This window comes from Schistocerca piceifrons, chromosome 1 (genome assembly GCF_021461385.2).
Source record: "Schistocerca piceifrons isolate TAMUIC-IGC-003096 chromosome 1, iqSchPice1.1, whole genome shotgun sequence".
NCBI classification, from domain to species: domain Eukaryota; kingdom Metazoa; phylum Arthropoda; class Insecta; order Orthoptera; family Acrididae; genus Schistocerca; species Schistocerca piceifrons.
Genome location: NC_060138.1, coordinates 167,826,908 through 167,837,163, shown reverse-complemented (window position 1 = coordinate 167,837,163; position 10,256 = coordinate 167,826,908).

The following is a 10,256-nucleotide window of genomic DNA, read 5'->3' as shown; positions in this document are numbered from 1 at the left end:
CGCTGACAGCGCTGTGTGCAGTCTGTGGCAGGTTGGACTCATTGTTGGAATATTCGCTAGTGTAGTGTTGGGCAGTTGGATGTGAACAGCGCGTAGCATTGGGCAGTTGGAGGTGAGCCGCCAGCGGTGGTGGACGTGAGGAGAGAGACGCCAGAGTTTTGAGAGGTTACTATGAGCGGATGTTCTGGACGTATGTCCGTCAGAAAAAGGAAATTTGTAAGACTGGATGTCATGAACTGATACATATATTATAACTTTTGAACACTATTGAGGTAAATACTAGGTTTGCTTTCTGTCAAAATCTTTCATTTGCTAACTATGCCTTCAGTAGTTAGAATCTTTTATTCAGCTGGCAGTATTGGCGCTCACTGTATTGTAGTAGTTCGAGTAACGAAGATTTTTGTGAGGTTAGTTATTCATGAAAGGTATAGGTTATTGTTACTCGGGGCCATTCTTTTGTAGGGATTATTGAAAGTCAAATTGCGTTGCGCTAAAAACATTGCGTGTCAGTTTAGTGATGATCAGAATAAGTAAAAACAGAAAGGTCTGAGTACGTTCAGTTTCGCTCAGCTGTTTGAAAATCAAATAACGTAAAAGTTTTTCCAACACTGTCATTCTTTACATACAAAGGGAAGTTTCAATATTGAGGCTTTTGACTTGTGGTCTCATTAATATGGCTGGACCGTGTAACTTCGGCAATTACAACATAAATGAAAGGCTGGAGTAAAACCTTCGTCCAGTCCAAGTTCTCAGTTATCAGAGACTCAGCAATATCAGGTGGAAAAATTTAGGGCAAATGTGAGTGATATATACATTACTGACAAAGACTACCTAAAATTATGAACATGTAAATTAAGCACCCAATTAAAGCGCTGCCGTTGGATGACATAAGCTGATGCTCCAGCATCGAAACAACAGCAGAAACTATAGATATTTTGTATAGAAAACACATAAGGTTGCATTTCATAAAATTTTTCGATCAGTGACAAAATTTCACGAAATTCACGCAATAAAAGGAACCGACTCTGCCTTTAAAACGCTTTTGGTACATGAAAAGTGGAAAGATTGTTTTAAATCACAGCATAATGAAGAATTTTTATTCTGAGATATTGAAACTGGCAGAATATTACTTTGCAATTCTGCCCGTAATGCCAGCGTCGACAGCGCATTATCTTTCATGAACGCCCAAAGGAAAAAGCAACACAATAAATAGCAAACAGACAAAATCACAAAGCTGATGTGGTTGTTGGGTAGTTTGAAATTATCCTGTTAAGAGTTCCACAAAATGTTTATTCCAACAGAGAGATTGCCGACATTGTGTTTATTTACGGAAAGGGAAATGGCAACGAGCGGCGAGCAACAAGGTTGTAAAATGGCTCTGAGCACTATGGGACTTAACTTCTAAGGTCATCAGTCCCCTACTTAAACCTAACTAACCTAAGGACATCACACACATCCATGCCCGAGGCAGGATTCGAACCTGCGACTGTAGCGGTCACGCGGTTCCAGACTGAACAAGGTGGTATCAGGTAGACCTATCCCCTCCGAAAACAGCCACAGCAGTCAATGTTTGCAAAGGCGTTTCGCCGTTTGTCTGAGACAAGTTCATTTCAAGAAGCAGGAAATTCGTACCCAAAATGTTCCGACACCAGACTTGGAGGAAAATGTGATTAACACTATTGAAGGCGACTTCCGTGACAGTACCAGGTAGTCGGACCGCCAGACGACCGTATGGGGTATTCACCGTGACAATTTTTACTACTCTTATCATGTACAGCGTTCAGGGTGTACTAGCGACAGATTTTCCACATCGGGAGTAATTTTGTCACTGGTTTCTTCACCAGGCAACCACGATTCCGGGATTTGCGTCATCCATCCTATTCACAGATGAAGTCGGAGTAGTAACTTCAGCTTTCATAACAGTCATCTGTGGGATAGTATGCAGAACCCCCATGGTATGGTTACACAGAATCATCAGCATCGGCGAAGCCGGAATGTGTGCGCCTAGATAACTGACCCATCTTCCTTCCACGTCGCCTCACAAGCCGGAACTGTAGGCGTTTCTTGCGGGTGACTTTTCCTGCCCCGCTGGAAGAGGTGCCATTGATCATTCGAAGGGTTATACGATTGCTACATGATGGTGCTACATCCCACTTCGCCGTTAACGTCCGGACGCATCTCAGTCGTGTCTTCTCTGGTCGACGGATCGGACGAAGGGGTCCAGTTGCATGCCCTGCTCGTTCACCGGATCTCAACCCGTGTGATTTCTGGTTATGGAGCATCTCAAAAGTATCGCGAATGCAGAGTCCCTTCCAGAAATGAAGACATTGGAGCAGCATATTCATGCTGCGTTTGACTCTGTTCGGATACAGCCTGGTCGATGTGAACGTACATGCAGCGTTGAGGCACACGAAAACCATTTTCAACACATACTGTTACTGTGGCTGCGTGGTACAGCGTATATTAGATAGCACTGTCTGTAACAGTGTATGACTCAATAAATGGTCTCTGGCATGGGAACAATGGATTTCTGGACATAAGTTCATTAGAACACTTTTGTTCCGTAGCCTCTAATCGATCAATCCCTAGAGTTTGCACACAGTAGAAAAAAAATCAATCACCCTGCTTATACAGGGTGGTCCATTGATCGTGACCGAGCCAAATATCTCACGAAATAAGCGTCAAACGAAAAAACTACAAAGAACGAAACTTGTCTAGCTTGAAGGGGGGAACCACATGGCGCTAAGGTTGGCCCGCTAGATGGCGCTGCCGTCGGCCCAACAGATATCAACTGTGTTAACTTTTAAATAGGAATTCCAATTTTCTATTACATATTCGCGTAGTACGTAAAGTAATATGAATGTTATAGTTACACCACTTTTTTCGCTTTGTGATAGATGGCGCTGTAATATTCACAAACGTATGGCTCACAATTCTAGACGAACAGCTGGCGACAGGTAGGTTTTTTAAATTAAAATACAGAACGTAGGTACGTTTCAACATTTTATTTCGGTTGTTCCTATGTGATACATGTACCTTTGTGAACTTATCATTTCTGAGAACGCACGCTGTTGCAGCGTGATTACCTGTGAATACCACGTTAATGAAATAAATTATGTCCGTCAACCTCAATGCATTTGGCAATACGTGTAACGGCATTCCTCTCAACAGCAAGTAGTTCGCCTTCCGTAATGTTCGCACATGCATTCACAATGCGCTGACGCATGTTGTCAGGCGTTGTCGGTGGATCACGATAGCAAATATCCTTCAACTTTCCCCACAGAAAGAAATCCGGGGACGTCAGGTCCGGTGAACGTGCGGGCCGTGGTATGGTGCTTCGACGACCAATCCACTTGCCATGAAATATGCTATTCAATACCGCTTCAACCGCACGCGAGCTATGTGCCGGACATCCATCATGTTGGAGGTACATCGCCATTCTGTCAGGCAGTGAAACATCTTGTAGTAACATCGGTAGAACATTGCATATGAAATCATCAGACATTGCACCATTTAGATTGCCATCGATAAAATGGGGGCCAATTATCCTTCCTCCCATAATGCCGCACCATACATTAATCCGCCAAGGTCGCTGATGTTCCACTTGTCGCAGCTATCGCGGATTTTCCGTTGCCCAGTAGTGCATATTATTATGCCAGTTTCGTTACCGGTGTTGGTGAATGACGCTTCGTCGCTAAATAGAACGCGTGCAAAAAATCTATGATCGGCCCGTAATTTCTCTTGTGCCCAGTGGCAGAACTGTACACGACGTTCAAAGTCGTCGCCATGCAATTCCTGGTCCATAGAAATATGGTACGGGTGCAATCGATGTTGATGTAGCATTCTCAAAATCGGCGTTTTTGAGATTCCCGATTCTCTCGTAGTTCGCCTGCTACTGATGTGCGCATTTGCCTGGACAGCAGCTAAAACACCTACTTGGGCATCATCATTTGCTGCAGGTTGTGGTTGACGTTTCACCTGTGGCTGAACGCTTCCTGTTTCCTTAAATAACGTAACTATCCAGCGAACGCCCGGACGCTTGGATGATGTCCAGGATACCGAGCAGCATACATAGCACGCGCCCGTTGGGCATTTTGATCACAATACCCATACATCAACACAATATCGACTTTTTCCACAACTGGTTAACGGTCCATTTTTCACGGGTAATGTATCACGAAGCAAATACCGTCCGCACTGGCGGAATGTTACGTGATACCACGTACGTTATTACAGCGCCATCTATCACAAAGCGAGAAAAGTGATCCAACTAAAACATTCATATTTCTTTACACACTACACGAATACGTAATAAAAAAGGGGGTTCCTATTAAAAAACCGCAGTTGATATCCGTTTGACTTATGGCAGAGCCATCTAGCGGGCCAACCATAGCATCATCTGGTTTCCCCCTTCAAGCAAGACGATTTTCGTTCTTTGTAGTTTTTTCGTTTGATGCTTATTTCGCGAGATATTTAGCCCGGTCACTATCAATGGACCACCCTGTATATGTACAGGGTGAAGAAAAATTGTGTCACGAAATTTCAAGCGTGAATAGCTGATGCCAGCAGAAATCAAAATTACTAATCCTGTGTAGGTCGACAGCGCGCAATTTTAAACTACGTAAACATGGCGCCACGCGCTCCGATGGGCCGCGGGATTGCCCAGTTGCCGGATGCTTTGCCTGCCGGAGATCGCGATGTATCCAAGGCGACGCGCACACTCGGTGGTAGCGTGCCAGCCTTCCACTCTGGGGGCCTGGGGACGAATCCGCCAGGATCCCGACACATTCATTGCAGTTTCATAATAAGCCGTACCGGGAACAAACCCGTGCACAGCTGTTAGTTCGCGTACAGAAAGTCATTTACAAATTGTGTCGGCTCTGAAAAGGACATCGTTTACTTAAAGCAGGTGCTCGAACTGGCGACCCTCTGACGTGACTCTAGCTTGGTAACGTCGAATGGTGTTTTGCCGAACTCTTTCAAAGATTCCTGGCATTGCCCTGATGTGATTGGCGGCATGTTGAATGCCATCCATTAATTTATAGGTGGTTCGCGTCCTGGTAGGTGAACTAGAACCTTGAAGAGTCCCCACAGGAAAAGGCCCAGGGGCATGAGGTCTGGTGATCGCGGGGGCCATGTCCTACGAGCTCCTCTGCCAGTTATCCGGCCGTCGGAGAGTTCATTTAAATATCCGCGCACAGCCGACTGTTACGTGCGGGCGCCCCATCATGCTGCAAGCACGTGCATAGCCGTATATCCAGGGAACATCTTCCAGCAGACTGGGTAGAGTTTCTTGCAAAAAGTGGAGGTAATTTGCCCTGGTAAGTCGAGGAGGTAGACGGACCGGCCCAATGAGATGGTCACCCACAATGCCTGCCCAAATGTTGAGCGAAAATCGTTCCTGGTGTCCGTGGACGTACGTGACGTGAGGTTTTCCCCTTGCCAAGTCATGAAAGTTTCGAGAGTTGTAAAGACCATCGCGATGGAAGGCGCACTCGTCGGTAAGTCAGGATCTCGTGCAACACGTCTCAGAAACCACCGGCAAAATCCTAACCCGTTTTCATAGTCCGCAACAGGATTTAGGTCTTTGACAAGCTGGAAACCAAATGGATGCTGGCCGTCAACCCTCAAAACCTCACAGACTAACCGATGAGTGTCCAAATGCTCTAGTGCATGTCGTAGGTGCTTCCTCGAAGTGCTGGAGAACAGTCTCTTCAAATGCAGCATCTTGTCGTATTCGAGGTCTTCCACCATCACCATAATATCCCGCTAGCGAGACTGTTTCGCAAAGTCGCCGGTGAATTCCTGTAAACGTTTGCTAGTGTGGGTGGCGTCTTGCTGCATACCGTTCCTCGTACAACTGTCGAGCTTCATGCGCATTACAGTTGGCTAGTCCATAAACAAAAACCATATCTCGTTGTTCCTCAAAATAATACTGTCCCGCCATGCTTACTGTATGATTAAATCGCAGGTGACGTGTGTGTGCCTCGAATCGAAGCTTACGTGTTAATGCCTCTGACTTGAGGAGGAGACAAAGGGAAGACCTATTCTACACGTGTGCGTGTCACGTTGGGGCACTGACGCCGCGACGGAAGTTTGTATCTGTCAACCAACAACCATAGCGCTACCCGTCAACTGACGAACGGCAACAGGCAATCCCACGGCCAATCGAAGCGCATGGCGCCAAGTTTCCGTAGTTTAAAAATGGTACATTGTCGACCTACACAACATTAGGGTTAATATAGGGTGGTCCACTGATTGTGACCGGGCCAGACATCTCACGAAAGAACGAAACTGGTCTAGCTTGAAGGGGGAACCCATATGACGTTATGGTTGGCTCGCTAGATGGCGCTGCCATAGGTCAAACGGATATCATCTGCGTTTTTTTTTAAATAGGAACCCCGATTTGTATTACACATTCGTGCAGTGCATAATGAAATATGAATGTTTTAGTTGGACCACCTTTTTCGCTTTGTGATAGATGCAGCTGTAATAGTCACAAACGTATGGCTCACAATTTTAGACGAACAGTTGGTAAAGTTAAGTCTTTTAAACTAAAATACAGAACATAGGTACGTTTGAACATTTTATTTTGGTTGTTCCAATGTGATACATGTACAGTCATGCTCAAAAGTATCCGAACGACCTGAATTGCATTTCGCCTGATTCGCATGCAACCCACATAACGCAGCTGTCTAGCAGGTCCTCTAATCGCTCCTTGGTACAGTCGTTTGACTATTGAAAATGGTTCCAACAAGTCACCACTAGAAATCACTGCTCTGTATCGCAAAAACTCAAGATGTAAAGTAATACTACGATACTACAAATAACAGGGAACACCTTATCACAGGTAAGACTGTCCTTAAGGCTTGTAAGCTCACATTTATTACAATAAATGACACACCTGAAATGTTACCACTCTCATTATTACGTCAGATAGGTAATGCACGAAATAAGTCGTCGTATTCATGATTTCCTCTTCAAAGTAACATACCATACTTGTTATTTAACACAAAATGACATAAAAAATATAAGTTATTCACGAGCAGCTAGTTTAGAATATGTATGAACTTCAAATGACACGACGAACCGTCTCGTTCTGCGTATGGATTCAAACTCAGGTCATGCAGACTAAGCAAAGATTTCGTGACTGACGGAAACTAATAGTCATTCCTGACTAGGCATACAGACAGTGATATATCTCGATTTTAGACAGTATCAGTTAGCAAATACCAACTTTAAATTACATAACGCAAACATTTTTAACGGACGCGAATTCCTACCCAGCACCTATTGTCACTGTTAACGAACTACGAGAGATGTTAAATATTGCTTCTTAACAAGTAACGTATTTGAAATGCTGTGAGGTAAAGCTTTGTGTTGGAAAGGGATTCGAACCCAGAACCTAATAAGATAGATATCGAAGCACAATCAACTGTGACATATCGGATGTTCTCGGCAGTAGCTAGATGTTTTAACTGAAATGACGAGACGAAACATTAATTTTTTCCTTCCCATGACTCCAACCCGGCACCTATCGCTGTTATATTCTAGAGAAAACGAACGTTAAAGATGGGTTTGTTGCACCAGCAGCGACATGTGAGCATGTTTGAACTAGAAATAATATGACGAAGAGTTCAGTGCTGACTGGGAATAGAGCTCCACGCATATCGTTGTTGACTACACACAAAGAGACGTCAGCTACCGAATTTTTCTCCACCAGCAGCTCGGAATAACATCTTGAACTTACAGTGATCTCTCAAATAGTTCTGTGTCTCACTGGGAGTGAAAAACGTCAAATATCGTTAGTGTTGACAACGAATGAAAATACATTAAAACCCGAAATTATTATCCACCAGCAGATAGGTGATCTCATGCTAGAGCTTGGTAATACATAATGAAAACTTTAGTGACGGGCCAGCATTCGAATCCATTCACGAGAAATATGTGGAGATGTTGAGGAATCTGGAGTTTTGAACAAATAACAAACTGTGGCCGACCTGTATTGTCACGAAGGGATCAAATGGTTCAAATGGCTCTGAGCACTATGGGACTCAACTTCTGAGGTCATTAGTCCCCTAGAACTTAGAACTACTTAAACCTAACTAACCTAAGGACATCACACAAATCCATGCCCGAGGCAGGATTCGAACCTGCGACCGTAGCGGCCTCGCGGTTCCAGACTGCAGCGCCTATAACCGCACGGCCACTTCGGACGGCCGAAGGGATCAAATTCGGCGTTAAGGGCGGTCTGAGTTGCATTCCCAGTTCAGAACATATTTTATCGACATACAGAAGCTCAGATAAAAGATGGAATAAGTGTCCTGTGACTCTACATAGTGTTTGTTTCGTCACTAGAAATAAATAACTAGTATAAGAAAGGTTACTGGTGATAGAGTTTCTACATGTCGCCACTCCGGACATTATTGTGGCTCAACCTAACTCCTACTTGGTAGAGAAGAAATATCATTTTTAATGTGAATTTCAGACCACAATGCTATTATATCTTCTTCACTTGGTGTAGCCAGAAGAGAATGGAATCTGTCTCTCCCTATCTAAAACCATTGACCGAAGTGGGAATCGAACCCAGACCATAGAAATATCAACCTATCATCACCCCAACAGACCACCAAATCCTCTTCTCAGGGGCTCATTTTTCTATCATAACGCTGCTGTACCACACTGGCTGAGAATTCTGACACACAGCCTCCCTGTATAAATTTGCAGCATGTTAAGTAAATTCATTTACTTGGTTGACCGAATCACCATGAACTAGCTGCCTCGGCTACCCAGTGCATGCATTCATCTTTATTTTGTAATCACCAAAATAAAATCACGCAACTGCCACCAACACAGAACTGCCAACACTGTAGGATGCAGAAATTCAAATAGGAAGTGTTTCTTTCCACTTGAGTTACTCTATTGCGCTATCGGTTTGTTGAATATAACTGTTTGTCTCTCACACTTATTGACCTGTCGATATGCATTATCCCACAGCGTTGTGGAATGCTGAAGTTCTGGAGGAATTGTTCTTGACTTCTGGAGCTGTTATCGCTACGTGTCAGCTAGTGGCGTATTGGTAAGTATCGCGCACGGTGGATAAGATGTCGCGAGTTAGAGTTCATTCACTGCTATATTTTTTAAAACGCAATTCTGCTGTCTGCTAAAATTATCAATCTAGTGGAACATCACTTCTCAACCCAAAATAGTCGTATGTGGAAAAAGGGCTAACTTCTGCGACATTTTCATCATTTCAGGTTTAATAGACAGCCAGACAGTAGATGCATCTCGAAACTTTTGTATTATGTATGGGGAGAGCGCATCGTGCCAAAATAAGTCGGAAAAGTATTTTCTACATTAGCTGTCGTCTGGTGCCAACGGCCTTGCCGCAGTGGATACACCGGTTCCCGTCAGATCACCGACGTCAAGCGCTGCCGGACGTGGCCGGCACTTGCATGGGTCACCATCCGCCAGGTACTGTTGCCATTTTTCGGGGTGCACTCAGCCTCGTGATGCTAATTGAGGAGCTACTCGACCGAATAGTAGCGGCTCCGGTCAAAGAAAACCATCGTAACGACCGGGAGGGCGGTGTGCTGACCACACGCCCCTCCTATCCGCATCCTCATCTGAGGATGACACGGCGGTCGGCTGGTCCCGATGGGCCACTTGTGGCCTGATGACAGAGTGCTTTTTGTCGTCTGGTAGTGGCATTTTATTCTTCTTCAAACCTTGTTTGACAGCTTTAACTCAGAACAAGTTTTCTACATGCATGTAATCAATAAACTGCATGTGCATTTTCAGACTGTTATAGATGACATCAGAGAATTCGCATATATCGTTGATGATTAATTTCTCTCTCATATTTACTATTGTTTTAACAACATTAAAGGAAACCTTACGAAAACTGTGAACTGTATTATAAAAAATGAAGTAAAACTACCCACGATAACCTTACGACGAAAGTCTGTTTTGATAAAACTGAGTATCTGTACACAAGCGTGCCTCTATCGTCACGAATAGGTAAAATACTACTCACTTAGATTTTGATTGGGTCTGTGTTTAATTGGTATGCTGTGTCATACTCAAGAGGTATGCAAATGTGGCATTTCATAAATAAAGTTATGTATTCCCAGAAACCCAAAATTTGCTTGTCAGCAGCGGAAAGAGGCGTTACCTGTTGTGCAGGATTGTAAGCTTTTCACCATTGCACTATGAGCCGAAAGTATTTTCTTGCGATTTCCTTATCGATGTTTGAT